This window comes from Ictidomys tridecemlineatus, chromosome 14 (genome assembly GCF_052094955.1).
Source record: "Ictidomys tridecemlineatus isolate mIctTri1 chromosome 14, mIctTri1.hap1, whole genome shotgun sequence".
NCBI lineage: Eukaryota > Metazoa > Chordata > Mammalia > Rodentia > Sciuridae > Ictidomys > Ictidomys tridecemlineatus.
The window spans coordinates 69,289,121-69,302,609 of NC_135490.1; positions in this window are offsets into that span (position 1 = coordinate 69,289,121).

Genomic DNA, 13,489 nt, shown 5'->3' on the forward strand with positions numbered 1-13,489 from the left:
GAACTTGGCACATGTAAGCCAGACTCTCGAGTGAGTTTTTAAAATGAAGCTTGAGACCCCCCCATATACTCTTCTGCTCTCAGAGTGGGAAAGCATGCCATTAACCATCAAATGCAGAGATGATATTTAACAGCTGCTATTACCTATTATAGTTCCAATCTGGAGCTCTAGCTTGCTAAGCCACATTCAGTCACCACCTTGTACACTGCTTTCCACCAACAGTTACCTTGACCATTGTTTCCTTCTGTGTACATCAGATCATCTCAACACTCCCTTTGGAGACAGAGCCTCTGCCTTACTTAATTTCCTCCCCCCGCCCCCAATAACCCACAGAACAATGCCTTACACACGGTAGAAAGAACACAACAAATATTTAAGCACTGGGAAGAAAATAAATACTTACAAGTTCTAAAATTTGGAGTCCACCGGAGCTGTTCACAACTTTGGAGTAAGATTCGTGCATTTAGTTCTCAGTGTCCAAGACAGCAAGGTGATTCTCTTCATGTAGGAATACACAGTCTACTTCTCTCCCCAATTCTTCTCTGACTTCTCACAGGAAAACAAACAGTCCTCCAAGACTGTCTCACAAAACTCTGACCATGGTCCTGCCTTCAAGACTACCCACTGTACTTTCCAAACATCAACTCAGCAAATTTAAAATTGTCTCTGGGGTCCATACATTTTGGACCAAGGAACACGGTTTGATTGTGTTTTCTCAGGAAGGAAACCTCTCAGCGCAGTGAAAATGTTCCTTAGCCTGTCAAACTCCACATGTATAAACTGGGCCACCAGGATACAGACATGCAGGAATGATAGCATTAGATCAGTCCAGAAACATAAAATGCCTGGGCTATTACTTTGCAATCCACTTTTGTTAAGGAGCTGAGTTAGGCAAGGCATAATTTTAATTGCGTTAATCAATAGTGAGATGCTAAGAAAACCTCTCAAAATGTTTTCCTCTTTCCCTCCTCCCTCCCTCCCTCCCTCCCTCCCTTCCTTCCTTCCTTCCTTCCTTCCTTCCTTCCTTCCTTCTTCCCTCCCTCCCTCTTTTCCTTCCTCCCTCTCATAGAAAGGATCAAGTAAGACTGCATTCAGTGCTGGGAGCCGTATACATTCATCTAGGTCATAGCCTTCTTGTTGTTTTGATGCAATTTTTCCATTAGCAAATGACATCGTATTCCTGGTTGATTCCTCTGACCAAGATTTCTATTAAGTTAATAGAAGAGATTAAATCAAGATAATTGAAAAAAATTGTAATCCCTTTAATGCAATCATTCATTTGTAAATCTAATTACAGTGTCAAGCACAGGACCTGAGTCATCCTTCTCTGATAGGGAGGTTTTCTATTAGGCTGGACCCACCTCTGGGGAGAGAGGGAATACTGGTAGTGCTTTCAGACTTTGACTTCAGTAAAATGGACTCAGTGGAATCAGGTAAAAGCCTACAGGTATGCATTAGCAGCAATAACAAAAGCGGTAACAGAGCACTTTGGGAGAGATTCTTTCCTTCCCCTTTTCACACTCTCTATAAAGAAATAGGCTGATATACATCCTCCTCCTCTCCCTCCTCCTTCTTTTTTTGGCACTGGAGATTTTGGTACTGGAGATTACTCTACCACTGAGCTCTACATCCCCAGCCCTCTTTAATTTTAATTTTTTATTTCGAGACAGGGTCTTGCTAAGTTTCTGAGGCTGGCATCAAACTTGTGATCCTCCTGCCTCAGCTTCCCTAGTTGCTGGGATTTCAGGCATGTGTCAACGCACCAAGCTCTGATATACATTGGAAAAGAGTCCCCAGCTGATAAATGATAAAACTGTACATAAATAAGCAGCCCTTCCAGGCTAGAAGGAACATCTCATAAAGGATGACCTTGTCTTTGAGGCTGATGAGATTTGGAGGAAGTAGGGAAAGACTGCCCCTTGGCAAAGGATGAAGAATGGCCCTGGCAGGATATCCTTCCCATTGGACATCCCCCTATTCAAAAATCTACTTGATTTTTTTTTTCATTTTACTATCTGCTAGAAATTAATTTGCATGAAAACACTTTAAATGCAGATAGCCCTGGGAGCTTGTCAGCATTCATGTATCAGAGGAACTTACTCTAATCACTCTAATTTCTCAATGTAATGAGATTTTTGGAAGCAGGGAGAGGTTGTAGAAGGTAGTCTAAATGCATTATGTTTCTCATCTTTCATGTAGATGCTTAATTTTTTCATCCAGGAAATCCATAAACGGATGTATTATTTTTAAATGATGAAATTAGCTACCAGAAGCACTGTGAACTATGAGCTGCTAAAGGTGATTACTTCAAGGTAATGGAACACCGTGAGAAGACTCTAGCTTTCCATTCTAGAAGTTTCTACATGGTTTGATTTTTTTCCCCTTTCTCTCATAGGCAGACATCTCTTTAGTAAAAACAAAAGAACTAGTTTAAAATAATTTTAGAAGGTCAGTCTTGTTTAAATAAATTGCAGTATATCTATACCCTGAAGAATTATACAGCCATTGGAACAAGCAAAGTGGGGGTAGACCCTACCTGTTCTAAGAGGAAAGCTGTCTGAGAGGGGAGAGTGATGAACAACAGTTCCAGTACAATATGGATAATGTCTCATTTGTGTGGGGGGAAAAGCATGTATATGCCACCATGGGGTCTTTGTTTCTACTTCTTGTCCAGTGTTGTTTTTACTAGTGTCCTCTTCCATTTTCGCAAGTTTTCCAGTTAGAATGGTCACTTCCCTAGTGCTCTGACTCTGACTCTATGTATCCATGTGTGTAAATGTGTAGAAAATAACCTGTGAGGATCCATTCCACTTTGTGCACTGAATGAAGACAGAAGACAAGGACTTTTCTGCTTTTTTTTGTGTGTGTGTCTGAATTTAATTTTACAGGGAGCACGGTATTTGTCTGCTTTAGTTTTGGAATTTTGGGGGGAAGGGATTTGCAAACAATTCAGCAATATATTCTCATAAAAGTGTAAGTAATACATATAAAGCAAAGTCCCCTTGGCCATCTCTCTTATCCTGGTGTATTAGTTCATTTTCTCTTGCGAATAACACTATACCACAGACTGGGTAAGTTATAAAGAAGAGAGGGTGGTGGGCCCCAAGTTGGCTCACATTTCTCATGCATGGTTGAGGGGTCACATCTGGAGATGTCCTTCTTGCTATCAAAGTCTTGGGATGACCCAGGGAAAGAGATGAGGGTACATCTTCTGGTCTCCTTCTCAAAAGGCCGCAGGAATTCAACCATGGGGATTCGACTCTGATGACCTCACCTAATCCTGATCATCTCCCAAAGCCCCCACTTCTACACACCTTAATCAGATGGAGTTTCTGCCCTCTTAATTGCTTCTAAAATCTCAAAAATACTAGGTTTTTAAAAGTAAATGAGATCAATTTGCTTTATTGTGTATGTGTCTGAATTTAATTTTACAGGGAGTCTGTTTCCGTCTCTCTTTTTTTAAGTAAATTAGATCAGTTTGCACTTTACACTTAACTTTTTAATCTCATAGAACTTTCTATGTCTCTGTATGTAGTTTCTTTCTTTTTAACTGTTGCATAATATAAGAGTGTTGTGAGCAGAATTGTATCTTCCTCAAGTTTACATATTGACGTTAACCCCAGTATGTCAGAATATGATGGTGTTTGGAATTAAGGCTTTTAAAGAGATAATTAAGATTAAATTAGGTCATAGTGGTGGGCCCCAAGTTGATATGACTGGTGATCATGTGTGAAGAGGAGATTAGGATATAGAGAGATGGTGGGAGGCAGGCCACAGGAACCACATGAACACACAGGAAGAAGATGGGCACTCTAACCCAAGGAGAGGAACAAGCCTCAGAAGAAATTAACCCTGCTGACACCTTCATCTCATTTGACTTCCAGAAATGGGAGAAAATGTTTCTGTTATTTAAGCAACACAGTCTGCTGCGCTTCATTATGAAACTCCCAGCTAACTAATAGGCATAATGATGATGTATCATAATTTGTCTATGGCCCTGTTGATGGACATTTAGATAATTTCATTTTCTTTTCTTTTCACCAACGCCCTCTCCTTTTTTGGCTTTTACAAATAATGCTGCAATGAGATTTCTTAGGTACTGTTTTCTGAGTAGAGATGGAAGAATTTCTCTGTGCATATGTATGAGACAGCCCTTTTTGATATTAGGAAGTGGAATCACCAGTAAAACAAGTATGTACCTTTTAAAATTAAAAAAAACCCTGCTAAATGGTTCACAAAAATGTTTATAATAATTTTTAAAAATATTTTTTTTAGTTGTTGATAGACCTTTATTTTATTTATTTATATGTGGTGCTGAGAATTGAACTCAGTGCCTCACACATGCTAGGCAAGTGCGCTCCTGCTCAGCCCCAGCCCCAGCCCTGTTTATAATAATTTTATTCTACCAATATTATTTTTCCACATTCTCATCAATGTAAGATATTTTTAGCTTTTTTAAATGGCCAAATTTGGTGGCAAAAACAATTTGGTATATATTTTGTTGCACAAATTTTTCCTAAATATTTGATGACTATTATTTTTTTTTTTTTTTACAAAAGTTAGCAAGTTTAGTACATTTTCCAATCATAACCTTTATGCACAAATTGTCAGGGAAGGATGGGGTATGCTGCTAGTTCCTGAATGACAGTAGTTGAACTTCTGGACAAGAAGACAGGTGATTCTGCAGGAAGTGATCAATGGCCTGGATGGGCTTTTCTGCACCCCAAGCAGACTTCAGTGTTTGCCCCAGGGCTCCTTTCAATTCTCCAACCTACCACCTCCAAGTTCAAGGCACATTTCAACACAACTTCCACTGCAGTGCTCTCTTACCTGTGTTTCAGGATGTGATCCATCAATAAAACATCCCATCTCTTTCTTTGGGGAATTTTTCATTACTTCTCTTCAACTGAGACAATGCTATCTTGTTTTCTGGATGGTTAAATATATATATATATATATATATATATATATATATATATATATATATATACACACACACACACACACACAGACACACACATACATACATACACTTAGTGTTATTTCTGAGGAATTAGAAGCAGAGAGATAAATTGCTCAATCTGCCATGTTTCTCTAAGCTGTCTGTACAGTATAATCCATTGGACATATATTTGAAATAGATGGATAGATAGATAATTGACTCCACATTACTCCAATCACCACTTATTCCGTTCAAGAATGAGGACAAGGTGAGAACTGAAAACAAATGAGCTTCTGGCTGTGCTCAGTGTGATCCTAGGGTTTTAAGATGTATAATTTTGGATACAATATTGCCCCTGAATACAAGCCAACTACTTCATCTGGTGTTTAACTGAAGAATCTGTTCCAACAATGGAGAAGTAGCTGTGCTGGAGTTACAAAATTACCATAGGTTGGTCCTCATGTGGCATCTGCCTATATAATTTTCAATCGTAATTTTTATTATAGACTATTTTACCTTTATATATGTTGACTTTAGAACCTATTCCTCACCCACAGCATGAAAGATATAACTTTCCATTTATTAACATGATCATTTAAAACGTTTTTAAAACAACAAATATTTTAGAACAGCATCTAGTTGGGGTTATTGTAGAAGAAAAGTTTTGCTCTGAGGGAGGAATGTGTAAAGAATTCTAAGTTAACATGAGTTTTGAACATGGAATCAGTCAGTTAGAGAACAGTGTAACCCAGGGCTCAGGAATTAATCAATGAGGTCCTTGGGGTTTGGTCTAGAAACCACATTGCAATCTGTGATATTTATATTACTGAAAAAATATATCTTAAGTTCTAAAATAATCTTTATTTAGTGAAAGAATTGGATATTTATTTGTGGGTTCGTTGCCAGATTCCTGCCAGCAATTTTATGTGGACTTTTGCCATTTACGTCTCAGATTTCTTTCAACTACAAAATTGTTAAAATGTGCTTATGTGTATCATAGAAAAAATATTGAACAGGTCAGATAATAACTCTATGATGCTTTTTGTTTTTGTTTTTGTAAAACTTTACTTATGAACACAGGTTTTAACTTTATGTAATTTTCACCTGTCATGACATTGTTATTTGAAATTTTTTCTTTTTCTTTTTTTTTTTTATTGTTGGTTGTTCAAAACATTACATAGTTCTTGACATGTCATATTTCACACTTTGATTCAAGTGGGTTATGAACTCCCATTTTTACCCCGTATACAGATTGCAGAATCACATCGGTTACACATCCACTGATTTACATATTGCCATACTAGTGTCTGTTGTATTCTGCTGCCCTTCCTATCCTCTACTATCCCCCTCCCCTCCCCTCCCCTCTTCTCTCTCTACCCCCTCTACTGTAATTCATTTCTCCCCCTTGTATTATTTTTCCCTTTCCCCTCACTTCCTCTTGTATGTAATTTTGTATAACCCTGAGGGTCTCCCTCCCTTTCCATGCAATTTCCCTTCTCTCTCCCTTTCCCTCCCACCTCTCATCGCTGTTTAATGTTAATCTCCTTCTCATGCTCTTCCTCCCTACTCTGTTCTTAGTTACTCTCCTTATATCATCTATGATGCTTTGCAAGCGGACACTTTACCCCTTTTGTAATTTTTAATTCTTAGAATTCTTGGAGATAAAGGAATTTTTCAGACCATCTACTGCAACATACATATTGCTGAGAAACAGAGACCTGGAAAGTAGGTTGACTGATTCAAGATCATGCAACCAGGTATTCATTTATTCAAGTGTGTGTGTGTGTGTGTGTGTGTGTGTGTGTGTGTGTGTGTGTGTGTCTGAGTGGAAATGGTTAGGTCTCCCTCTACCTCTAAGGCCAGGACTCTTTTCCACCAATTCCTGACAATGAATCATTGTTCATCATTATTTGAGTGCAGGTGTTTGTGTCATTCTCAAAGCCTCTGTGTTACTTTCATCTATCTGTAATGATATCATGGGATACTCTATACAATACTTTAATGCTAAGATAAATTTGACTGCAGTATTCTCTTGCCCTAATAAGTGAATGGTTTTAGGAATTTAACTTGACATTTTTGTTGATGAAATATTTTAATGAATTTGTTTATTCACTCCATCCCCAGATTTATTCTGTTCTCCTCCTATTTACCCACTTTAGAAAATCTTATCCATTGTGATAATTCCCAAATATATATATCATCAGCTCCTTTATTTCCTCAGAGTTCCATTCTATCTCCAGATATTTTTCATAGATGCCTATTTTAGCTCCTTTGAAGAGCAACAGCCTCTCCACCAACTTCTATCTTCTATACCTCTGATTGCCAGTGCCCTCTCGAGTGTTCTCTCTACATCATCAGCCCAGTTTATCAAACCGGGCATTTTGCCATGTTTTAAAAGATTTCTATGGGGGAAAAAGCATAATTCATCATGGTAGGCAAAATTTTAAAATACACCTCCAAGATTCCTGGCCCTAGTTATTCAATCAAATACTAATCTACTTACTGTGGTGAAGGGATAGTGCAGATGTGATATAGTTCCCAAGCAATTGACCTTAAGATACAGAGGGTAACCTGGTGGGCTTGATCTAATCATAGGAGTCCTTTAAAAGTAAAGAGCTTTTTTACTGATCAGAGAAAGGAAGACAGAGACATGCTCTGGCTGACCTGGAAGAAGGCAAAGCCCCAGAATGTGGCAAAGTCTATGGATGCCACCTGGAAGAAATCTGAAAGAACAACCTGAGACTATTAAGAGACATGAGCAACACCCAGCTGACAACCAGCAAGGAAATGAACATTTCAACAGGGGAAATACTAGGGAATGATATTGGCCAAATTATATTCTAATATTATGTGCATGTAGGAATATGTTACAACAGATCCCATCAGTATGTACAACTACAATGTGCCAATAAAAAATAAATGGAAAAATAATATCCTTGGGGGGGGGAAAAAGACATGGATATTTTAGTTCTGTATCTAAAAATAACCAAAATTCTGTCAACAAGTAGGCACTTCATAGTCGGAACTTCCCCAGACCCTCCAGACAAGAATCAAGCTTGGCCGACACCTTGACTTCAACCGTGGGATAACCCGGGCAGAGAAGCCAGTCATGCTGTGCCAGACTTCTGATGAACAGAACTCTGAGCTAATAAATGGGCTTAAAGTTGCTAAACATGTGCTCATTACTACACAGCGATAGCCAATAAGCTTCCTTAAGCTCATTTTGGAAATACTGAATTAAGTAAACTTAACACATTTCTTTATTTCAGGAATTCTCAAGTGTTTATTGTGTTTGTTGTTACTGTGAGACTCCAAGAAGGACATACAGTATGATGTGTCTCCTAAACCATGTTGGGCACAGAAATTGAGCAGGGACACTGAGCTACAGAAACCAGTTTGTGAGGCTTCCCATAGAGTTGCAGAACAAGTTTAAAACCTGTGGTGGTTTGTTGTCATCGATCCAATAATATTTGGATATCTTCATTTGTCTTTAAGGGATCTGAACACTCTTGTCCCAGTCTGTATTTCTAACATTGTCGTCTCTAGTCAAAGTCATGTATATTTTCCTGGGCTCTTTTCCCTCTCAGGGGCCACTCATAACTTTTACACCAACTGAAGGCATCCTCATAGCCTGCTCCACATGGAGCCACTCAGTTGAGAGTGTCACATGTTCTAATAAGATCTGTATCTAATAGGGATCAGTAGAGTTAGTAGATTCTGACATACAGCATTGAGGCCACGTCAAGCTAGCAGAAAAAGGTACACTATTAAAATAGTCCTCTTCCTTCTTTGTTTTTATATTCTGTGGATTTATTTATTTATTTTGGCAGTACTGGGATTAAACCCAGGACCTCACTCAGGCTAGGCAAGTGCTCTATCGCTGAACTATGTCCCTAGCTTATTTTAAATGCTTTTATTGTTATAGAAGCTGATGATGTCTTCCAAATATCCATCCACTCTTGTACCTGCCCAGCTTCTCTTGCAGAGATGTTGGGTTGTGGGTCTACTCATCAGTTCTTGGGGGAAGTGAAGCATGTCACTTGATGTCCTAGTTCATGTAGGATCTCTTTGTGTGTGTGTGTGTGTGTGTGTGTGTGTGTGTGTGTGTGTGTATGTGTGTGTGTGTTTATTAGAGCCAGAAGTCTCACTGAGTTGCTAAGTGCCTCGCTAATCTTTTGAGGCTGGCTTTGAACTCACGATCCTCCTGCCTCAGTCTCCCCAGTTGCTGGGATTCCAGGTGTGCACCACCGCACCCAGCTTCATGTAGGATCCCATATACTCCTTCATCTTTCCCTTTCCCTGTCATGGTGATCCGGGAGGCCACAAGTTTTAGATGGTGTCACCTCAAAACGGGGGAAAGCCAACTGATGCTCCTGACTTTGTGTGAAGCTGATATTGATTTAAAACCACCGAGGATTTCAGGTTTGTCATTTATGTAGCCCAGCCAAGCTGATCTGAGCTGTCTGAGTTATACATTTAAAACTTGAAAGGAGTCCACAAGAATTCACTGGTTGCAAATATGGAAGTAAAATTGGAAGATTAATTTGAAAGGAGTCTCTCCTCAAGAATCTCTGCAGTCTTTTCCAAGTAAAACTCCCGTTGTTGAAATTTAAATGCTAAACAAATGCTATAGACGCTCAAGATGATAATTAAAGTAATCGGAAGGAAATACATTTCCCACGCACAGATATAAATTTATCCAAGAACTAGGCTGTACCCCTTCCAGTATTCTTTCAAAACTCTTAATTATAGAGATTACTAGCTCAAGGAACAGGAGGTTAAGCATCTGCTTCCTAAAATGAAGCCAAAAACTCAAAACAAATAGGCTGAATCATAGTGAAAGTAAAGAATGAGAGGCTAAAATTAAACATCTCCTCCAGCATCTCAAGCTTCTTATAATGAAAAAATCTCATGTGTCAACGACCTAATGGGGAGGGGCAGAGATAGGCAGTGGGTACCACCAAGAATGGTATCTATCTGTCCATGCCACTACCTAGCCTTCTTCCTCTCTTCTTACATACAATCCCATTGTTTTTGCTGCTTCTCTGAATAGCTTATAGTAGTTTCAAGACTATGTCCTTGTCTTTCTCTAGTCCTTTGAGAAATGCACCCAAACCAGCTTTTTCTACACTCTGATGGAAAAGCTCGGGGTGCACTGTGACCCCAGGCCCTTCTCTCGCTGCCTTCCTCCATCTGATGCCTGAAATATCAACTTTTATTACTTTGATATTAAAAGTAATGAAAGTTAAAGGTCTTTGATTTTTTGAAGGTCATTTTTAAAATTCATGTGGCCCTGTGGATTAGTTACATGTCACAGGGGATTTCTACACATCATGACTATGAGCCAAAATAGAAGACAAAAGAGCAATGGAGAGACTTCCCATAGAGTTTAAAACCTGTGGCAGTTTGTCATCATTCAATAACATTCAGATATTTTTTCATTTGTCTTTAAGGGACTTGGACCCTCTTGTCCCAGTCCAGTCTGTATTTCTAACATTGTCATCTCTAGACAAAGTCATGTATATTTTCCTTGGATCTTTTCCCCTCTCAAGAATGGAGTGGAAAGGAATGGAGGGCTAAGATAGGGCAGTTACAGGTGATAATGACAAGTTTATACCTTTCACAGCCCTGTCCTGGGATTCAGAATGTGGTGGTGATGTCCTTCCTCCTCAAAGGATCATCTGAACTATTTTCTCAATCACTGGTCACATTGTTTCTTTTTCTGGGAGATGGTGGTAGTGGTGCTGGGGATTGAACCCAGAACCTTGAGCATTGGAGGCAAGCACTGTACCAACTGAGCTATATCCTCAGCCCTCAGACACACTGCTTCTGGCATACCAGTGTGCTTGATTCTCATTGTGGGATCTCAGAAGTACCCTAGATGTAAAAGTGTTGCCAGTGGCTAGCTAGTCAAGAACATCTATAGATCTCTCTTTCTGGCCTTTCTCAATCTGTGCAGAAGAATATACATTGACCAAATAAAGTTTTAATTTCAGTTCTTGTGTTTTTCTTTTTCTTCTTCTATATTTCAAAGTAGCATAAGATAAAAATTTAAAACTTTTTGCCCAAAGTTATTACCAGAATTCAATTTGGCTTTTGTGGATAGATCTAGCTAAATGAATCAACACAGTTGATGAAAGTTTGTTGAGTTTTTTTTTTTTTAAAATAGCCATATATTCTATAATGGTACTTTGCAAGACATTTGAAATTTCTATATATTAAAATATTTTTATCACTTTTTATTATTTCTAAGAAATAGGTTAGGACATTTTCTTCTTATAGTAAATCGATATTAGAAAGTTTGCGTGGGCATTGTTAGAAAAGCACACTCATTCATAACTAAGGAGAAAAAGCATCAAGCACCCGTGGCTGGCCCTAAAGCAGCCACCCTTCCCTTCTCACTGGCTTCAGGCTTCAGGAGAAGGATATGTTCATGTGGACAAGACAAGGAAAGAAGATTTTATTTACACCCCAAAGTAGCACTGGAGGAAAAGAATAGACCTCTGAGGCTTGCTTTCTTTCCTTCCTCCCTCCCTCCCTTCCATTCTTTCTGCTTAGAACTCAAAAAGGCTTCCTTTGCCTACCCCTTTCACCAAGCCCAATCCCAAATGTCATATCTTACTGTTCCAATGAGAAGAAAGTCCACCAGCAGGAAGGAACATACCATCGAAGGAGGCAGGTATGTCAATGGCCTCAAAGTTTGGATTCTCACTCCCCAATTCATATTTGAAACATCAGTCCCCAGGGTCACAGTATTAGGTGGCTGGGGCCTTTACAGAGTTATTGTGTCATGAGCTGGAACCCTAATAATGAAGTTAGTGTCCTTATAGGAAAAGCCCAGAGTCAGCTAGCTTTCTTCCTGGCCATGTGGAGGAACACTGAGAAGGGGACACAGAGCCTCTCCCAGTACCTGACCATGCTGGTACCTTGATCTTGAATTTCCAGTCCCCTGAATGAGGAGAAATTAATGCTTGTTGTGTAAGTCACCCAGGCTAGGGGGTTTTTATTTGTTCTTTTCAGATACACATGATAGTCGAGTGTGTTATGACATATATACATACATGGATATAACTTCCCATTCTTTTGGTTTTACATGATGTGAAGCTCACTGGTCATATATTCATATATGAGCACAGGAAAGTACGTCCAATTCATTCTATTGTCTTTCCTATTCCCATCCCCCACCCATCCCTTCATTCCCCTTTGTCTAAGCCAAGGGACTTCTATTCTTCCCCACCACATCCCCCTTTATTGTGTGTTATCATTGTCTTATAGAGAGAATATTCAGCCTTTGTTTTTTTGGGGATGGGCTTATTTCGCTTAGATAGTCTCCAGTCCCATCCATTTACCAGCAAATGCCATAATTTCATTCTTCTTTGGGGAGGAGTAATCTTCCGTTGTATGTATGTACCACATTTTCTTTATCCATTCTTCTGTTGAAGGGCAGCTTGGTTGGTTCCCAGGCTGTGGTATTTTGTTACAGCAGCCCAAGCTAAGTCAGGTGTTTACCACAGGTTCTTCTCAGATGGGGCAACAGCTTTTGTGCTAGGTACTAGGGTCAAGGTAGGTGTGGAAAGGAAGAGACCTGTGCCCACCACTACAGCTCAGCAGGAGGCAGGGGTGAATCTGAGCTCTGCACCCACATGCAAATGGCCCATCTCTGGGTGTAGCAAATTCCTCTCCCACCAGCACAATAAAATATCACTGGGCATGACCAACCTTGGCTGTTCTTCTTCTGCTTGGGGAATGGTGGTGGAGAGCCTTTTATCTGCCCCAGACAGTGCCACCAATTTTTCTTCTCTTATTTCTGAAACAGGCAATTCTTTGTGAATACACCCACTTCAGAAAAAAATAAAGCACATGGATTATTAAAAGTTCACTGAGTGCCAACCCAAAGATTAGTATTATTGAGGACTTCTTCAGCGGACCAAACATGGAAACCAGAGACAATATGGGTAATTGCAGGAGTCTTTGGAAAAGAACTTAGAGAGGTGGTTTAAATCACCAGTAATCTGAGCCAGGAGTCCCATGTCTCCACAGGATCATAAATCCTCAGCTGAAACCTAGGAGAGGCACCACAGAGATCTGGGTCAGAAACAGTCCATCAAGGAGCAGAGATTAGAGAAAAGAAGAAGGAAGTTTCCTGGAACCTGTGGAATTCTGCCATGACAAAGTTTTCATTGTCTCTCCGGGGCTGTGACTAAAAGACCTGACAAAAGCAATTTTAGAGGAGAAAAGTCTATTTAGGGGCTCATGGTTTTAGAAGTCTCAGTCCATAGACAGCTGGCTCCATTCCTTGGGGCTCAGGGTGAGGCTGAACATCATGGCAGAAGTGTGTGGTGGAGGGAAGCAGCTCACAGGATGATCAGAAAGCAGATAGAGAAAGAGAGACTCCACTCATCAGATGTAAGATATATACCCCAAAGGCACACTTCCCAATGCTTGCCTCCTCCAGCCACACCATACCTGTCTTCAGTTACTATTCAGTTAATCTCCATCAGGGAATTAATTTATTGATTGGATTAAGGCTCTCCATACAACACGATC